The sequence below is a fragment of the Akebia trifoliata genome, chromosome 16 (genome assembly GCF_017979445.1).
Source record: "Akebia trifoliata isolate Shusen 1 chromosome 16, ASM1797944v1, whole genome shotgun sequence".
NCBI classification, from domain to species: domain Eukaryota; kingdom Viridiplantae; phylum Streptophyta; class Magnoliopsida; order Ranunculales; family Lardizabalaceae; genus Akebia; species Akebia trifoliata.
The window spans coordinates 7,310,418-7,332,444 of NC_141390.1; the positions used below are offsets into that span (position 1 = coordinate 7,310,418).

Genomic DNA, 22,027 nt, shown 5'->3' on the forward strand with positions numbered 1-22,027 from the left:
TAGACACCCGAATTTGAGCGGGCCCTCGACACAAAATGCCCTAAAAAATTGAAATTTTAGAATGGGCTTTAAAGCCCAAACCAGTAATAAATGTCCAATGCCACTCACATGGCCCATGGACCCAAACACCTCATCCCTAAATTCAACCCAATATAAGTCGCAAAACCCATCTTTATTCTACACTTCCCAACCCAACCTAAATCCATCACCTAAGCCCATTGGATCCCTACCCAATCCACTACTAAAGCCCAAGCTTATTGGAGTCCCACCTAATCCTCTCTTCATGGGTCATAGAACTAAGTCATTGACTTAAAAATGGGTCTACAACGGCATACCTTTTGAGATTTGGAAGGTTGAAGTTGCCTTCAAAAGTGGGAGATGAGCATTCGACCGCAAGATCAAAGTTGGTTGAATCCTCCAAAGCATGAGTGGGCTCTATTGATGCCCTAGTGGGTGTGAAATTCCTAAAATCGTGAAAGAGAATGAACAAATGAGGTTCTGTGGGTTAAGAAGCAAAATAAAAGGTTCTGGTCCGTACATGGAGTACAGACTGAATAAATTTACTAAAGTTCGTGCTTCATGTACGGACCAAAAAAATTCAAACAGTCCGTACATGAAGCACGGACCGTTCAAAATGGGTGCAGACCATGCTTCATGCACGGACCAACACATTCAAGATGTTGAATTGACGAAAAAGGGGGCCCACAAACCCTAATTATTTGATGTTACCGCCTCATTGCCCAATGATGGTTTCAATCATAATTTCACAAAAAGATCCAAAATGAAATAAACAATGTCATGCATATAATGAAAATGAGTTATATAATGTGCACAAAAATACAAAAAATATATGTACATGTGTTTCAAATGTTCATAAATACATCCTAAGATCTATCATCATCTGATCCAGGGGCATCACGAGCAGCAGAGTCAACGCCAAATAGATTTACGTCCCTCAGGCCGGAGAAAATAAAGCCGGTACCCGAAGAGGCAGGCAGATCATGCATCCCTAAGCCCATATCAAAAGTCTCCGAAAAATCTGCAGTAAATGCTGGGGGTCGAGTAGAAGGTCCGACGTCATCCGAAGCCTAAAAAGACAAACAGATGCATTCAAACGACAGGCAAATATGCAAGCAGGCTAATGGAAGAAAATAACTGAAATTAAAGGTACGTGAGTGGGGGGAGGTGGATGAGCAGATGTGCTGGCCCCGTCACGGCGTCGATGATAGTCCTGAAACATCACAAGAAAACAAAGCAATCAGCCTACAGTAATAAAAATACTAAATTGAAATAGATAAGGGAAAAGAAGAACGTACCATCTCAGCCTATGAGCGAGACTCTCTCATGGCCAGCCTCATCTCCAACTCATGGATGCGCTCGGCCTGAGCTGCTACCTCCGCCTGAGACGCTCTCCATCGAGCCTCCATCTCAGCACAACGGGCCGCCTGGGCCTCAATCACGCTGGTACCCCACTGACCTGGGCCAAGTACTCCTCAGCCGACAGATCCATAGAAGAAGGCGTCACCAGAGCTGCCGGGATACTGAGAGATCGATCATGCTGAAAGAATAGCCGCTCCCCAAAATAGTACATATAGAGGAGACGGCCAATGAAACAGGGATAGATCTCCCGCCGCATGTCTCGATCAAAGGCTGCCCACACCTCTCGGCTCTCCTGGACCGAATGAGGAAGATCTGGGAAGGTGACCGAGAATATCTGCACAACAAAGAGAAAAGGAGAACAATGAGATTCTAAAATAACAGAAGGAAACTCTAAATGCTACAAACCAAAAGGAGGTACTCACCTCATGAAGTCGACACCTGTCAAAATGGGCTCGAGCGCTACGGGCATTACTCTTGATAGTGCGCCCATCTCGAGTAGCCCAAAAAGCGCCAAGAGGATAGCCCTCATCTAGATGGCGCATCTCAGGTAGATAGTAGGGGAAGTGAACATGTACAAAAAGCTGAAAGAAAAGGAAACAACTAGATCAGACCAATCAGTAAAGAGAAACGAGATGTTAAAAATCGAAGACTTGAGAAAGAAAGTACCTCAATAAAAGGCCAGAAGAACCTGGCAGAGATGCCGCTACCTCGTGGGGAAGTGATGCCCTCCACGATACGATCTAGGCCGCCAAGAATGGTGCCATAGATCAGACTCCCCCAGTCATAGGTAGCTACTCGGTGGATGTCTCAAAGGAAGGGTAGAAACCAAGTCATCATCATGGAGTCGTCCTCCAAAAAGAAGCAGCTCCCCAGCAGAAGTAGAAAACGGAGACGGAAGACTGCTGCAAAATCGGCGTCTCCTCGCCTCACGGTCCGACCCCGCTGGCCTAGGGTCGACCACAAAAACCTCATACCCAGCCTATGCAGCTTGCCGACCTCGGCAACTGGAATGAATGGGGCCCCAATCAACTCTGCAACCTCGTCTAAAGGCAGCATGTGAGGAAGAATGGCCTCTCCCTCCATGGAGATCCCAGTGATAGTAACAAAATCTGATGGACGGATGCCAATCTCAGTCTCGGGCATATGGAAGGTATGTGTGGCCGGGAACCAACGCTCCATCATCGCTATGAAAATCGGGCGGTCAGATCTGAAATATGGAATCCGCAAGAAGGCTCCAAAACCGGCCCGAGTAAACTGGCCTCTCAGATCCTCCGTGAACAGAGCAAACTCCAACATAAAGGTCCTCCAACTGCCCCTGTAGCTGTTGGATGGATAAGGGGTCGACACGTCCATCCGCACGTACATCGACACGTGCCTACTCAACATAGTGAGAAGGGGAGTATCCGCTACACCCTCCCTGGCCTCCGCGGGAATCAAAGTACGAGCTCCCTCGACCCCTCGTCCTCGACCACCACTGCCACCACTACCACCGCTACCACCCTCACCACTACCATCACCACGACCACCACTGCTACTACCACCATCACCTCGGCCACCACGACCTCCTCTACTAGCCGCCTCGCCTGTCCTGCTCCTCCCAGGCACTCGTCGAACCGCAGCACGACGTCGCGAAACACCAATATCCGCCTCACTCCCAGAGGATAAACCACTCGATGAAGACTGAGTCGCCTCCTCTGTAGATGGTCCCCTAACAGTCTCCTACTCATACCGAGTCCTCGCGGACTGCCCGCCCTCGGACTCACCGATCAAAGCTGCCCTACTCCCTCGAGTGCGCGCCATCTACAGGAAAAGCCAACTACCCGATAAAAGCCCAAATCAAAAGTCCTAACCGTGATCAAACCCAATAACCAACCGAAGCCTATCCACAAACCAAAGTGTTAACCCGAACCAAAACCTACCAATAACCAAAGAATTAGCCCAACCAAGTGAGTTCATTCAAGACCCCCTACAAGTCAAAATCCCACCTATATTGCTCCAATAACCACGCCTCACCACCTCGAACCTCGAAAACCAACCCCGACCTATGCCTAACCTCCCCTAAAAGCACTCAAATCACTCCACTCGATTACTTAACCATTGTCCCAATCATTTCTCAAAGCCCACCACCAACTAACCACACCTACATCTGAGGAACCTACTCCAAAGTCCAAAGCAAATCCGATGGGTTCTAAGAGAGCATATTCAAGCATTAACATACGATAAAAAAAAATTAACTAATCTAAAAGAAAAGAAAAAAGAGAGAGACAAACTAACCTCTATCGAAGGAGAAGTCCAAGAAGAACCCCAAAGGAATACCACAAGTGCTCCAAACCCGAGTTTCCACGCGTTCAACAAGCCTCCTCCACCACCCAAGAACGCAAGAGATCAATGAGAGAGGAGAAGAGGAAGAACTAGAGGGGAAAACGAAGTGAAATAACCAAGTGAAATGTCTTGGCGCGATGTTCGGTTTTTAAAAATGTTCTGGTCCGTGCATGAAGCACGGACTGAATTAATTTTGTGTAGTCCGTGCTTCATGCACGTACCGAAAATATTAAAAATAGAGTCCGTGCTTGAAGCACGGACCGAGTAAAGTTTAAACAGTCCATGCTTCAAGAACGGACCACCACAAGAAAAAAAAATCAAAAAATCAGGAAAATCAAAAAAAAAATGGCATTTTTTGTGAAAGCCAAGTTCATTAGCTCAAAGACTCGTTTGAAAATACCCATTTCAAAGTTTTTCTCAAACTATCACAAAATCGAAAATCTCACATGAGCTCCGCGCTACGAGGTCGAGGAAATCAACCGGCGCCCTGTCAGACCCCGTGCTTGGGTAGCCATCTCTTATCCACCAAATCAAATCAGTGTTTTCAAAACTTAGCTGAGCAAAATCCTCAGACCCGCACAAATCAGGGTTTCGTCTATTCTTTGCAGTTCTTTGCACGCAATTCCTGCAAAGAAGGGCAGCTGTAGACACCCGAATTTGAGCGGACCCTCGACACAAAATGCCCTAAAAAATCGAAAAATTGGAATGGGCTTTAAAGCCCAAACCATTAATAAATGTCTAATGCCACTCACGTGACCCATGGACCCAAACACCTCATCCCTAAATTCAACCCAATATAAGCCCCAAAACCCATCTTTATTCTATACTTTCCAACCCAACCCAAATCTATCACCTAAGCCCATTGGATCCCTGCCCAATCCACTACTAAAGCCCAAAGCCCAATTCACTACCCAAGCCCAATCCAACCCATCATCATCACATCAAACATATCATCAATTCAAACCCAAAAGATGACACATGTCATCATCCCCTTCTACCTCCATCATCTAATCACCCATCTCCATTACCCTTCAACCAAAAATCAACTCAACCCATACCCTATCCTAACCTAACCTATCCCCTTCTCTAACATCATCAACCATCCACCTCACAACCCATACCCTACATACCCTAACCTATTCCCCATTCTCTAACACCATCAACCACCCACATCACAACCCATATCTCCCTCACCTCAATCCATCATTTTTTCTTAAAACACTCCCACAAAATCACCTCAACCCATACCTCCCACCATCACCCCCATACCCTTCTCTTTAATCAACCAACCACCATCACCAATCAACCAATCTCTTCATCTCTCCATTTGCCACATGTCATCATCCCTTCCATCCTCTCAAAATCTAACCAATCACTATCCATCCCCCCAAATCAAACACCTTACCTCTTCCACCATCTCAACACTCCTTCTCCAAACAACTCCCTTACACCCCCATTCCTCCTATCAACCATCACTCATCTCACCCCACCAAACACTCTACCCAAATGGATTTAGGTAAGATCCAAACCATTTGGGTTAAAACACAACCCATTTTCCTCATTACAAGATTACCCTTATTTTCATCTCAAATTTCATACCCCTCTTCTCTCAAACCCATGCCATTATCACTTATTCTAATTCTTCACCCTATTATACCCTTAAAATACATTTCCAACCTCTATAAAAATCCCTCCATTCTCCCCTTACCACAACTAATGAAAAATCCAATATCCCACAACTAATGAAAATTTGACAAAAAACCTCTAAAAAAATCACAATTCACCTCAACTCTCTACTCTTACTCTACCTCATAACCACCATCAATTCCCAACTCATCTTACCACTCTCAACTCTCAACCTTCTCTCAAACAAATCAAGGAAGAAAAGAAAAGAAGAATCAAAGGAGAACATCAAGAAAAGACCAAAGAAGAGCAACTCAAGGTCAAGGTAGGTTTGAAAAAGGAACACCCCCTCCATCTCCCCTCCTCTACTCACCCCCTTTCCTACACACTTGCACACCACTATGGTTTAAATTACCAAAAGGCCCCTTCTTCATAAGGGTGCCCTTAATGATTTGAACCGACATCGAAAGCCCCTCACACTTGAGGGCACACATCGAATTGTTTTTCGATTTCATTTTCACTTTTTATTTTTTTTAAAAAAAGATCGAATCGAGATTATCACCTATGGTGAATGGAATAGGGTGCCTAACACCTTCCCTACTCCATAAATGGACCCCCTTACCCTTGAATCAAAGGTTGGACCAAATGTGCTCTATCCATACGTGAGTCATCAAATGTCTAAATGACATGCTTTTCAAAAAATACAAATTCGGGTGATCATTCACACCTAATTTCGCATTTGAATGGTGGCGACTCCAAAATACCCCCAAAGTGGAGGGATGCTTCAAATAGATGAAAATCCCATGTCCACAGTATTTTTATTTTTTTTTATAATCGATTATTCATGTAGACAACGGATTGAACCGTATCTGAGCTTTGTCTAATCTGTAGACCATGGTCTTGTCCAAGGACTAGTCTCAGGGTATGTGAAACATTGCACATCACACGCATCAGGTCTCCGATTAATTATAAAGAGATCAATAATAATATTTTAAAAATCGAACTGATAATTAGAACAAAAGTTTATCAAATTGGTGGGACCTTAATTTGATCCAAATTTCAAACAATGGACAATAGGTACCCTTTTCCCACCCAAACACAACGTAAAGCTCTAGTCATAAAATATGCTAATTCTTATTAAAGTAGAAGAACGTGTTGAGTTGCAGACTTATTATTTTTAAGAAATATTTTTCTAATTAAGTAATAAATATTATTTTAATTCAAATTTTAAAAATTCATTTTGAAACATTTATTTAATAAAAAAATATTAAAATTTAGTTTGAGTGGTGGACTGGAACCTATTCTGTGACACGTTGCCGTTACAGAATTCCAAAACTAACCCTGTGGAGAGCAAACGTGCAAAACTGTCTTAAGCACTTAATGTGGGAACCACAAATAAAAGTTAATTAAGATAAGGCCATTGGTTGTTTAAGACCACTCTTAAACACGATGATGACGTATCATACTATTAAGTACAATTGAATTGCCAGCTCAAAGCAATGGTGAAACCCTGAAAGTGAGACGAAGCGACCCTTCCATTGGTTGCTAGCTAGGCCTAGGCCTGGGCCTGCTTGCAACTTGACTTTTTCAAGTCCCGCCTTCACTTTCAATGACAAACTTCTCCTCTTTATGACGTATAATAGTGGGCTATAGTTTGGCGTAATTTCATTTTGACCCGCTAATATTTTGATAATTGCACTTATCTTACCTTTCATTGATGGGTTAAATTTAGATATTATTTTACTATTTTACCCTCTTATTTTATTTTATGTTATTTCTTTATTAAAAAATATAAATTTTAAAATAATAATTAAAATGCCCTCACCTAGGCATTCCTTGAACTCATTTTTTCAAAGGCATATTTTTGTTTATAAAAGGGAATAACATTTTAAAAAAGGTAAAATAGTCGTTATAAAAAGAATTTAAATGTTAAATTGATGGCAATTTGATGAAAGGAGGCTAAGTGAATCCCTTAGACAACTATAAGGGAGGTGAGTGCAATTATCAAAAACATTGAGGGATCAAAATGAAATTATGTCAAACTAGAGGGGGTCAAAATGTCATTTACCCTATAATAATTTTGGATAATTTCTATTCCCACACCAACTTTTGCTAATGCCATCCCCAAGATGTATGTAATTCTTTGATGAATTAATTAATACATATGAATTGGTGTGGCGTTAGCTGATCAGTGTCTCAAAACATTGATTTATCCATATTTTCTTAAAGCATTTATCCAGATTTAAGTTTCTATTTCTCTATATTAAGTAAATAATCATATTAAGCCTTGAAATATCACGTTGCATATTCCATTATGTTAACTAAGCTTAATTACATATAAATAATTGTATTTGTCAGAAATCTCAAATTATGCATGTATTTGTTGTGTAGGTCAAAGGCAAAATCATCAAGTGAACCTTGAAATCAACCAATTGACTTTACACTACAATCATGAGGTCAAAAGAATAAGACCAGTCAAAGCCCAACCCCAAAGAAACCAAATTTACCCTCGGAGCTGTGGAATTGTGATGGGTCACCCTAATTTTTTAGGATTTTGCTCCGCACATGATCTTATCCTCAATCTTAATAGCAGCTCAAATTGAATCATTCCAAAACCTCTGATTTCTATAAATAGCATATTTCCCAATGAGGAAAGGATCCCTCTTCCTTTAACCTAAGGCCCTTGGGCTTTTCTCTTGTATTTTATGTTTTTAGCTTAGGTTTCCATTAAAGTTCTGTAAATTTGTGAGTGTGGGAGTAAAGAAGAGAGCGCAATTGACCTTTGTTCAATGAAATAAGGCTTGTTCTTCTACTTATATCTTTCTTTACCACTTGCAATGACCTTAGGTTAATATCCCCTCCATTGGAGAATGGAGAAGTTTAGAACAAGTTTATATTCTATTTTAATTAGTATTTCATTATCTTTATAGCTTTAATGATTAAGAGTTCACTTCAAGACTTGTCCCACTCCTATGAATCAAAGCTAAAGTGAACTCCTGCACTTTTTATGTTAGAAATAATGAATCATGCTTAGATTAGGTCAAGATGCTTCATGCATATTTAGATATTTGATGGTAGAAACTTCACACATGAGTGAGTGAAGAAGCTCTACCTTAGATATTTTAAATTTGAGTCTTCATTGCCAAACCTCTCAATCCAAGGAGTTAACACCAAACTTTTCAATTAAGTAAAAAAAAAGAATAAGAACTGGATTAAGTAGGATTAAATTGCTTTAGGTGGATCCCTCTCTAATGGTGTTTCTCTCTATTTTCTTATATTCATTTCATTTTTATTAGTTAAGTTTTCAACACATTTGATTTTCTTTTTGATGACTCTAAAAATACAAAAACAGATTTTAATAATTGGTTTGATTTAACTCCATAATCTTAGCTTGATTTTACCCTATTTCCTAATGTCCAACCCTTACTTGCCTCTCAAGTAAGGTTTTATAGTTTTAAATTTTGTGAAGTCAACTTAATTAGATTTAGAGGGGACTCATCCCAGAACTTGATGGAACAAACTTGTCGAGTCATTTGTCTAAGAATTGTTGTTTCTAAGAGATCATTTTATTGCCCGTTTTTCATGCACAATTGACGAATTGCGAAGAGAAACAACTTTTAATATATAAGTACTTTACGTAGGTCGACTTGATTGGATTTCAAGGTCACTGACCACTAGCTGATTTGGAAAAGCATCCTCTAAATCATTTGAACCAACCTAGTTTTCCAATTTGACATGTCAAGTCAAAGTTTTAAGTTTTAAAGCTTATAAATAAGATCAAACATCCAAGTTTTTCTTTAGAAGTAATATCACGTTCATAGTCAATCAAGCGCCAAGTCCAGAGAGAAGAAATTCATACATCATTTTCAAAAAATTGATAATTAATCAAAGGTAAATTCTACATTGAGCAAGTGTATTAAGATATATCTTATCAAATCAATAAAATCATTTGTCATCTTATTTTGTGTATCTTGAGACAATTGGCAAAATTTTCTATCGATAACATTATTTTTGAAGATAAAAGTGAACACTAACTCTCAAAAAGGGAACATTCACTACCCGTGCAGTCAAACAAAGACAAATTAAATGATTTTCAAAAGAGATGAATTTGTTGCAAGGTGATGAACTCATTGCTTGATCTATTGCAAAGTGATGAATTTGATGCTTGGTTTGTTTCGAAGCAGTAAATTGGCTACTTTTTCTTTTCCAAACATCGAACTCGAACTTTGAAAATCATCAATTTTGTTGCTCGACTTGTTTCCAAGCTATAAATTCCCTTCTTGGTTCATTTCAACTTGACGAATTCGCTGCTTAGTTCACTACTTGATTTTTATCTAAAGAGGCATATTCAAATTTTTTCAAATAACTTCTACTCACACAAAATTACTCTTCATTTTAACAAAAAACACTTGAGCAAAGTTAAATTCTTGATTCAAAACAAAATTTACTTATATGATAAATCCAAATGACTTATAAATTATTACAAATAGCTTGCAAGGGACCACCTAATACTAAAAATGTAAAAGATCTGTAAAACTAAGAGATGAACACATTTAGTCCTCTCCTCTTCATCCTTAAAATTATTGAATAAGGTTGAAGAGAATAATCTGAATTGGGAGAGTAAAAAATTTGCAAGTTATTCTATCACGCATCCATCAAGATATATATATATGTATATATATATTTTATAACCACCCGTGTATTCCCTGTAGACAGGGGATTGAGCACTTATCTGGGCTTTGCCAGTCCATAAACCATGGTCTTGTCCAAGGACTAGTCCTGGGGCACGGATCACACGCACAAGGTTAGTGAGGGTGTGCCCTCGCAGGTGGCCTTGAGGAAATAATGCTCATACTAGGTCATTAACCGCTTGTCGGTCCCGATTACATTGAGTCTCCCCCCACCCCCCCCCCCAAGTATACATTGTTCTCCAACCAATAATTTATCATTAAATTAACAGTTGGGATAATGGTGTACTCATGAAAAAAAATACCTTTTAAAAAAGCACACGATCATCCTCAGCATACAAGTTGAGGGATCGTGATTGTCTTTTTTTTTTTAAAGATCAACAAGGTTAAGGCAGACCTAGACCAACTACAATCGAACAACCAAAACACCACAGGTATCCTGAAAAATAACAGAGACAATGTCACTAGAAAGCGACTCACAATCTAATTCAAAACAATCTATACTATTCTGGTGTGAAACAAGCATGTCGGCAACCCTGTTGGCCTCTCTAAAGACGTGGGAGAATGACACTTTGTTGAATCTGTCAAACAAATTCCTTATAGTAAGGACCACATGAAGCACGTTTCTTATAGCAAGGACCACGTGGACTGCCCAGTTCTTTTTAAACCACTTTTGATAGTAAAATATCTTTTTTTTACTATGTAGTATTAAAAAATCTTTTAATAAATATTTTAAATTACAAATAAACCCTTTTGATACATTATCTTTGCACATGACCACCATTTAGTTATATATAAATAAAGAATATCTATCATGGATTATAATAAAAGATAAATGATTTCCAACAAAAACTGAGGACACCTAACCTCACTCGTCACTGTGTTCATGCACTTGATATGGAGTCAGTTTTCTAACCCTTTCATAATACTTGGAAGTTGGAACGTTAACGTTTGTAAAATTCTCTTACATGAATGTTCTATCACCCGATTGGTGTTGGTAGGTTGGGATCAAAAGTCAAAATCATAACAACATTATTGGCATTGAAAGCCAACCGATATATTTGAAATCAATGATTTGATTGATTATGTTTTGATAATATGAGAGTGAGTGATGTCTCGACTCAGATTTAATTTTAAGTTCACTCGATCCTAAAATTTTGAACCAATTCAATGAGTTAATTGGGAAAATTGGTCGAGTTAACACAGAAATGTACCAAATCTAATTAAAAATTCAACCGAATTATGCAATTATATTCAATATTTTTTCAAAGAAAAATATAAATAAATGTAATTCTTACTTTTAGAATATAAGTACTATTTTTAGATATTTAAAAATTTTCATATATATATGTAGGGTCACGTTCGGACGACAACCATTGCTACTCACATTGCGACAAATGGTGAGAGCCGTTCGATACGCGCTAGATCGACGGTCCAGATCGTGTGTTTCTTTAAAAACGTTTGTAAAATAACAAATTTTGCATATTTGCAAACACCTCCCCGTAAAATTAAAAAAAAAAAAAAAAACAGATCTAAATAACAGAATAGATCTGAGTATCGTCTTCTTCGTCTTCCGCCGTCGTCTTCTGCCCTCTGCTCGAAGACACCAGATTCAACTCCTCTTCTGAACTCTACACATCTGAAAACAAAGAAATTCAGCTCCTTTTCTGAACTCTACACATCTGAAAACCAGATCTGAGTTCGAATTCATCTTCTTCATCTTCTGCCCTCTGCGTTCGAAGACACACAAACCAACAGATCTGAGTTCGTCTTCTTTTTCATGTCTTCCTCTTCAATTCATGCCGACGAAGGTCACGGCTTCGTCTTCACTCTCTCTCTCTCTCAAAGGTAAGAAATCACAAACCCTTCTAACCTTTTTATTTTTTAATTTTTATTTTAGAGGAAATGATTGTCGTCCGAACGCGACCCATACATATATATATATATATATATATATATATATATATATATATATATATATATGGGGTCAGGTTCAAGGACAACCATTTCTACACACATATAGACAACGTGTTTTGTCTTATATGGGCAAAAATGTTTGGAATGGACTGATTTTTTTGTGAGGATGATCTCTATGATGAGGAGATCATCCTTGCCAAAAATCAGCTCATTATGAAACTTCTAGACCGTCCAATTTTTGTAAATCAATTTTGATGGGGTTACAAGTTTTGGAATGGGATGATTTTTTGCCAGGATGATCCCCTCATCACAGAGATCATCCTCACAAAAAAATCAGTCCATTCCAAACATTTTTGCCCATATAAGACAAAACACGTTGTCTATATGTGTGTAGAAATGGTTGTCCTTTGAACCTGACCCATATATATATATATATATATATATATTTGGCTCATGAGAGATGATTTGCATACTTGAGTTGACTCAACTTGATGGACACAAGAAAAGTCAAGTTGAATAATCTAATTAGTTTAAAACTATTATTCTATTAATAATATGTATGAACTTATATTTACAACAACAAAGCCTTATCCCAAAATTTTGGAATTTGCTAAGGGTCTGTTCTTTACAGAAGCCAGCTCCAGCTCCAGAAGCTGACTTCTGGAAGAAGCAGAAGCCAAGAGCTTGAAAAGCCATATTTAGCAGAAGCTTGTTCGTTACAGAAGCACAGAAGTTAGAAAAGCCTGTTCGTTTTACAGCTTTTTATTACTGATTTCTGGTAAAATGACCAGAATACCCTTAATGTTGATGATGCACCTAGAATGCACAAAAAAATGACCAGAATACAATATATATATATATAATAATAATAACAATAATAATAAATTTATATTAAAAAATTATCAAAATAATTATTTTCAATTTAAATAAATATATAAATTTATGATTTTATCGAAATTTTGACAACATCTCCTCTTAAAAATGGACATATGAAATTTTCCTGATAAATAACATACCTGCATAATGCACAATCTACTATCCACATAATGGTCATTTTTAAATTAAGGTTGCATTCAAACCCATAAAACATATAAAGTATGATAAAACTGCAAATACCCAAAAGTGTGCATGCACTATGAGGTTACCATGGACTAATGAGATAGTACAGGAAATTTGCATATGATTATGAGTGAATAAGTGCACTATTAACAATACCTCTCAAGCAAGTCCATCGTAATGGATTCCTAAACACTACGTGAAAATTTTCAAAATTCGACAGTCTTGACTGTCGAATTAGTCCATCGAATTGGGCCTTGTCGAAAAAATATTTGACGGTTAAAAATCATAGAATTTAGGGATATAGTGACGGTCGGTCGCAACAGCCGTCGGTATATGGACTAATAGCGACAGCCGCATTGGCCGTCACTATAGGGTATTTTATTAAATATATATATATATATATTAACCTTTAGCTATGGTTGCTGATCGTCACTATAGGGTATTATTTAAAAAATATATTAGGTCCTCAACTAGAACTCGCTCAATCTAGAAGTCCAAAAAGTAACACCTCTAATTTCAACCAACCACAAAACACATTCAAGCCTCAATCCTACATATGGCAGTTTTTTATTTATCTCTTCCCATTCAACCTAAATGGTAAAATACAAAAAAAAAAAAGTCAACATAATCAATTATAAAAGGATACTTTAAAATAAAATAAAAAAGCAAGTAATACACCCATCAACACTGTCTAGAAGTAATTACAGAAGCAACCATCCCACTTGGATCATATAGTTCATTGTACAAAGCTGTCGGTGCATTTCCTGAGATAATACACCCACCAACACTGTCCAGCCGCTGAAATAAACTCTTAATATGATCCACGAAGTCCAACCTCTCCAAAATCTATAGTAGCAATATAAACAATGTTAGCTCTAACCACGACTTAGAGAAACCTTTTAACTTAGTAGTTTTGAAGCACTAGATTATAACTGCAACACTAAATGTAGTAGTAAAAAAGAAGAATAAAAAAACATTTCCTGTTATTATTAATGATCAATATTGAAACCCTATTACATAATAACAATTCTTGTGTTGTCTATAACTTGGAGTCATTCACCCAGACTACTTGAACCAGTCAACAGGAAACAACCACCTCATAAATTCTATTGCTTAAATATAATAGTAAATTTTGAATAAAAGATAGGTTAGTTTATCTTTCTAAGTAATTTGATGCATAAGAATGGGAAAAAAATACTTTTTAAGTTTCCCTACAACTGACCTTCTGAGTGGATCCAAACTGCACTACCCCTTGGGATCCAACTGAAATTACTACGATTGTCTGCAAAATGGCGCAAAATGATTAATAGACATGTTTTAAATTATCCACAAATCTTCTAACCTTATTCATTTAGAAGATTCGTTATCTTAAGATAAGATTCGTTAACCTTAAGTAAGATTCGATATGTTTTAAATTATCCACAAATATCAAAGAAAAAAACACTGACCTTTATTCCAGATGAAAACTGTCGATGAAACTCATAATTGTCCTGTAAGAAGACAGGAGATGCTCAAATAAGTATGCAAAAATAATATGTATAACAAAAGGATAAAGGCATTTGTCTGTAAAACTTGCAAAATATATTGTGTCATAATGGACCATCTCCCAAAGTTGCATAAACAGGGAACTCATACAATAAATAAGCTTTGAATAAAACACTGAACATTACCTCGAAGACACATTGATTGTCAACGACACCAGTGGGACTCCACTCTGCAAGGTAAGAATCTGAGAGCATCCATTGATGCTTCCCAGTGAAAGCAACTTGTCCAATGATTCTAACGACAAAAAGTGAAGCAAAATTAGCCTAATCAAGTACTACTTTGGTATATATCTAAAACAATCATGATTACAAAGAAATGATTCAGTTTTCCTATGTAAATATGAAATTTATGGTTTCATAAACGAAAAGGAAAATTTCCAAAACCAAAGCTAATAAGCCAAAATCACTAAAATATACAATAAAATATGAAGTCAAGCATACCCTTCTCTGAGCATGTGGACATGCTGAAGCATCTTGTCAATAATCGTCTCGACTTGGCCATCATAGTAGGCATCTTCCAAAGTCAACAACCTGGTACACATAGCATCACCCGAGGCTAATAAGCCAAAGTTTCAACACTAATAACCTAACCCCATATATATATTTGGTGGGTAAGCTGGACTTGAACCCACATATATTCTTCACATCATTGGATCACAGTCAACAATTACTTACATACAAATTTCAATTGGGTGAGTATTGTTTACATAAAGGAAAATGCAATTTAAACTTGGCTAAAATTGCTAAACTTACCCTGAAATCACAAAAATCAACAAAGAGAGAGAGAATCTAAAAAGAAAGGTATAATCAACACTGAAATTACACTATAGGAAGGCTTTTAGTTGTACCTCAGCTAAGATTGTAAGCTTGCATCCTCATAATAAAAAGAAAGAGGTGAATCCCCAAAGTGGTAGATTCATAAAATTAATCACATTATCCTACACCTTACTTCAAATTTGATGGAAAGGAAACAATTGTACAATTTCTACCTTGAGCATAATCCAAACATGGTTTTAAATCTCTTCCGAGACCGAGACAACTAGTCCAAGTTGTTTCGGTATCGTCTACCAATGAGACGAGTTGACAAGTCGTTTCAAAGAAATGGTTTGCTCTAATTCTAAGGCGTTTTTTAAAATCTAGTCTGAGACGACTCAAATCAATCGGATATCTCATCCAAAACATCTCGTCTCGTCTCGTCTCCTTCGTCAAAATGAGTTTTAAAACCATGAACCCAAGGTTCATATTAAATTAGGTAAACATAACCAATCAACATCTTCTTTTTGTATTGACAATGAATCCATGAGGATCAAACAAAAAAAAAATTACCATAGTTCTTAAAGAATCAAGAAAAATAGTTGACAATAAAAGGAAATTGAAAGAGAAATCATACCCTCGAATCTGTCGGACAAAAGAAGCTCATCGTGACTCACCTGATCAAACAAAACCATGTTGGTCACCTTCTCCTTTTGCTTTCCCTTGCTCCATTTCTGCAAACCAATCACACAATCTTCAAAGAAAATATCAAATAACCCCCAAACGTACCTCTTTAAAGAACCTTAATTCGTATTAAAATTTAAAACAATCTAACTAAATAATCAATTCCTGCAAACAAAACACCATAATTTCAATAGAAACCAACTCTCAGTCTCCGAAACCAACCAAAGATCTGAAGCAGACAATAAATCTTACCTTCTTCTTCGGGTTTGGATGATGGAGGTGAAGCCTTCTCTTTCCCGCGTCTCAGTCAAGGAAAATTGGATTTTCGTCCCCTTTTTTTTTCCCTCAAACCGACAAAGACCTTGACAGGAGAAGTAGAGATTTTATGGTGGTCTGCTACGGAGATGTAGTTAGGAAATCTCTTGAATCTCAAATCAGATCTAACTTTTTCTTCACGTAAGTCAAGTTGAGTTCTTCCTTCTTCCTCTTCTTCTTGTTCACAACATACAGCAAACAGAGAAGAGTTGGCTGATGAGAAATTTTGGGGAAGAAGAAGAGATTACAGAGAGGTGATGTCGCCTGTGTTGAAAGCTTGAAAATCGATAAAATGAAAGAGTTTTTAGGTTTACATCTTCGTTGGAAATTCAAGAAAAGAGAGAGGGTATTTTAGTCATTAAACTTCAACCGTTTTTCGGTGATTTCTTTGCGTAGGAGCAAAACTAAAAAGCCGCCTTTAGACGAATCTTGAAAAGAGCTCATTTTAAGCTTTTTTTTATATTTGAAATAGTCAAAAGAGCCCAAACGAACAGTGTTAATATGACTTTTTTGGCTTAAAAGCCAAAAAAGCAGAAGGAGCCGGCTTCTGAAGTTGAAACGAACAGCCCCTAAGTGAATCTTGTTCCTATATTCCATTTTGTACATAACCAGTTTTTTTTTTATTGAGAGTACTAAGTTCATATAAATGAATCTTGTTCCTCCCTTCCATCTTGTACATAGTCAATCTTTTTTCTATTTGCATGGAGTGTGTGTTCATTGTTTCCATTAAAATTCTTTTGGGTCTTCTTCTCACTCTTGTAAGAGCTCAACTTGAATATGTTTCTAATTGGATCTGTAACACGTCCAAACCATCTCAACTGACTTTCTCTTAATTATTATCTATTAGGATATGTTTGATTGCAAAAGGAAAATAGGGTGGAAAATGACATTTTTTATGTGTTTGATTTCAGTTTTACATGGAAAATGATTTTCCACCCTCCTCTAAAAGTCTCACAAATCCTGGATTTTATGTGGGAAGATGGAATCCACACATATTTTACATCCCAAATTAAAACCCTAACTCCATATCTTCTTCTTCTCCATCACTACCAGCTCCATAGCCACCATCACATTCACTCTGTCCATCATCATTGTCATCACATCATTGCCTTCTACGTCACTGGTCACCCCTCTCTTTCTCTCACACTCTCCCCCTCTTCTTCTTCTTCTTCTTCTTCTTCTTCTTCTTCCTCCTCCTCCCCGCCTCTCCCTCAACTCCCTCCCCCCAGCCTCTCCTTCTCACATCTTCTTTCTCCTCCTCCTCCTCCTCCTCCTCTCCTTTTTCTTCTTCTTCTTCATCTTTCTCAGATATTTTTCACATGATTTTATCTAAGTAAAATCAAACAATGGAATTTGATTTTCCAACCCTACCTATTTTACACCACTATGTTTCTATGGATTTCAAATTCCATGGAAAGTCACTTTCCATGCAATCAAACATACCTTTAGAGTTATACCTGCATTTTCCCAATTATATTCGATTCTAATTATATCCTTTTTAATATTCTCACTCATCAATCTCAACATTACCATCTTAGTTATGCTCAATTAATTAATAAGATACTTCTTAACTATCTTACATTTAGCTCCATACAACATATCTGGTCTTACCACCGTCTTATAAGATTTTTCTTTTAATTTGACTAGTATGTGATGTCACATAGTACTCCAAAAAGTACACTTCACTTTAATCATCCAACTTTGATTCTATGGACAATGTATTCTCTAATCTCTTTATCTTTGTATATAATATTTTTCCATTGAGACGACGAAAGTGTTAACTTCAAAGTAGTAGTAAACAATTAATTTTAACTTAGGCAATCGTCTTCCTTAATTGTGTCAATTTATTCGTTCGAAACTTTCATTTTTCTAATATCCATTAAATGTTCTCTGTGGGTTTTATGTCCTATGATTTCTCTTTAAGTCAATAAAAATCATTTGAAGGTTCTTCCTTTTTATTTTATATTTCTTTGACATTTGTTTAAGTAAAAATATTTTCTCGATGGCTTATCTATATAATAAAAATTAAAATTGGTCTCTAATATTTTTATTTTATTTTTCTTAATTCTTGGTTAATCTCCATTTCTCATAGTTTTATATTGTGAGTCATAAGTTTGATACCCAACAATTGTAATCACTTTGATTGTCTCTTTTATTCTTATATAAGTACTAGGGGAGCGACTTAATCCAATTCAAACCAAGAACCGAGCTAAATCGTAAATTTTGGGCTGATTTGGTTAAGTTTAGACTGATAATGGTTCGGTTTCAGGTTCAAAAAAATGAAAAACCGATGGGTTCAACTCGGTTCTCAGTTCAGACTTGGTAAATATCCGAACCAATATGTTATTTTAAAATAAAATATAAGTTTTTTTTTTCAAAATCTTAAGGAATAAGGCGTCTCTGACTAACTCTCTCTCTCTCTCTCTCTCTCTCTCTCTCTCTCTCTCTCTCTCTCTCTCTCTCTCTCTCGTCTCTTGCAACTTACAAGGCTGAGGTGAGGGCGTGCGGCTATGGGCTACCTCTCAACTACGGTGGCCAGTTGGTCATCTCTCTCTCTCTCTCTCTCTCTCTCTCTCTCTCTCTCTTCCTGAACATATTGTTGCATCCCCAACTTCAATTCCACCTCCAACACTTGTGCCAACGACAACGGTTGCTCCTTTTGCTGCTCCAGCCCTTCCTCCTATACAATTTGGCATGCCATCAAGATCTATTACGTCAAAGAAAGACATAAGAAATATTAGGGGTGATCGAAGAAAGAGAAAGTAAATTCTTTATATTTTCTTTAGTTTGATGAATGATTGAGAAAAATGTATGAACACTGCTAAAGTGGTGGATTCAGTCTTGAGTTAATATCATGGGTACAATTTATTAGCTCAATTCTAATCCATGTTTGAGCATTGTGAAAGAAAATATGTTTTTGTCATGTTATCTTTATCCTTATTAATTATCAGATACAAGGTGATCCTGTTTAGAGAAGAATTATGATGTTATTTAATTTAAAATTTAAATGTTTACATTCAAAATTTCATTTTAAAATGCATTAAGAAATTTTTTTATTTTTTTTTTCTAAATTAATTGAAGAAGTTTTTTTAGCAACCCATGAAACCAAACCGAACCCAGCCAAATTCAGGTCAGTTTGGGTTGGTTTGAATCTAGACCAATTCGGTTCGATTCTGGTTCCCATATAATAGAATCGATCTTGGTTGATTCGATTTTGATTTTGCTCTAAACCGAACCAAGTTGCACCCCTGATAAGTACTATGACGCTTACACGAATATATATATTTGTTATGGTATAATGTGGTTGGCATGCGCATTTGCACATGAATTACAAAAAATAGTATTTATACAATATTAGAATTGTCTTTGTAATTAACTAACTGGAAGTTGGCATGTGCAAATGCACATGTATTGTTAGAAAGGATTTTTTTTTTTTTTTTTTTGTAATTTAAAATATTAGTTAAAGGATTTTTGAAGATGTCATAATAAAAAAGATATTTTTATAATTTTGAAAACTAACCAACATAATTATAAGGTTGACAGATTGCAATTTTCTTGATTTTTTTTTTTTTTTTTTTTTTTCAAAATGACCTTAATTATATTAGGTTTAAATGTAAAGATGAGGGCATTATAGGAATTTCTAATTTTTCCATGGAACCACTTAAACTCTTCCTTCTCTCATTATAATAGTAAAGATTTGTAAGATTATTTTAAAAAAATAAAATAAATTGGTAGTTTAATTTTATTTTGATTTTGTGTCATTTAGTGTAATGGAAGGGAATTTTTATAAATTGAACAATTAACTAATATAGGTTTTCGTCGGTAGTAATCATTATCCTCTTATTATCATGGCAAAGATGTGACACCAATCTTAATTAATAATGTTAAGTGGTAGAGGAAGTATTACTACCACTTAATTGGTTGTTATATAATTAAAAATAATGTTGAAGTGACCTCACATCCAACACTCTGACATGAAAGTGTATGAAAACCAATAAATACTTTCCTCTAGATACAAGTGAAAAAGTATCTATGGTTCTCATCCACTTTCTCGTCAAGATGTACTATGTGAGATCCAATCTTGAGGTCACTCCAGCATGACTCTTTAATTAAGAGATGAGATTCATTAGATTCAAGAAAAAAAATGTCGATAACAAAACGTGTTGTCCACATCATTAATTGTATTTTTAACGATTAAAATGTTTCTTTTTTCATGAGTCCACCACCATTATCCCAAACCTTTAATTTAATGATGAATTAAGGATGATTGGTTGGCGGAACAAATGTATACTTGGAATAAATAAATAAATAAAATGGGACCACCAACCTATTGTTTTCTAGATTAAATTAGAATTAATTAATCACTTTTAAATAAGTTTACTTCATTTTATAAATTAATAAATTATAATTTATAGTAAATGTAGGGTAATGGTAATCTAGTCAACAATTAATAAAATGATGGGTATTTTGGTCAAACGCGTTAAAATAGAATTAATACCCATATTCTTCCCGAGATTCCAACGCATGTCCGCCACAAACGCATTTAGTGGGGATTTAAAGATACACAACAGAGAGAGAGAGAGAGAGAGAGAGAGAGAGAGAGATTCAACTTTCTTTTTTACCTTAATTTTTACTTATTACACTCCAAATTCTTAAATTATTTATTACACCCCACCCCAATTAAATATCAAAATATACATTTAAAACATTATAATACTCATAACACTTGTTCAAACAATTTCAATCATTTTTTACAATTGTGATTAGGCTCATAAAAAATCTTAAACCTCAAAAATAGAAATCTAACAAAAATAAAATAAAATAATTAAAGAACTTTTTCTATTGGTATCCTAACTTTTACCCATTTTCTTTATTTTTAATTAGAGTGTAATAAGTAAAAATTCCAATGCCACTAGCAACTCTTTTTTTTTATTCTCCTCTTTTTCTATGAGTCATGATAATATGATTTGTCAGGTGATATACTTAATCTACTCCTTGGCATGATAAGTTTGGGAATCGTAAATTTGTACACCTCAGGATACACAATTACATTTTCCCATATAAAATTATATCCTAAGGTAGCCATGTATCTTGAGACGTACAGATCTACGATTCTCTAATTTATCCAAGTCAAGGAGTCGATTGAGTATGCCACTTGACGAGTCATATTATCAGGATTTTATATATATATATGAGTCATGTTGGAGTAACATTGCTGGAGATATCACTGATGTGGATGTGTTTCAAAATCATAGATGTTTGTCATCGAGATACAAGTGAGAAAAATCTATGATTCTTTTATATATGTTATAGCATTAATTTAGCCTGAAAGGGTGGATGGAAAAGTTGTTCTTAAACAAAATTTGCCACCTTTGAGCATGATAAAAGTGTTATTTTTTAGAATAAATTAAATTTGACAAAGAACCTACCTTCATACTTTATTTTTATTATCTGTTTTTAAGTGTATAATCGAAGCGTAGAGGAGTCAAACATCTTAGCTGTATTATCGCTTTTGTTGTTTGAAGGACCATATCAAGTTCTACTTACACCTACAAAACACCTCTGACACGTTCTCTGTTTTGACTTCTTGAAAGATATATATACAACTAGGAGGACAAGAATGGTGCCAAATATATATAAAAGACTATTTAACTTTCACAGCTGTTGCTCCTTAGCTAAATATGTATATATTTTTTTATATTTATGTAGTTTACAATAAGTTTTAAAATCGGTGAGTTGACT

General features: G+C 36.2%; 1 long non-coding RNA gene across 1 annotated transcript; it reads right to left on the reverse strand.

Moving 5' to 3' along the window:
* Positions 1-13,615: 13,615 nt before the first annotated feature.
* LOC147382474 (uncharacterized) lies at positions 13,616-14,616 on the reverse strand. Its single transcript, XR_015174087.1, has 3 exons — positions 14,438-14,616; positions 14,212-14,271; positions 13,616-13,835 (listed from the first exon to the last, which is right to left on the reverse strand). It is a non-coding gene; the product is annotated as an uncharacterized LOC147382474 (long non-coding RNA).
* Between the last annotated feature and the right edge of the window lie 7,411 nt (positions 14,617-22,027).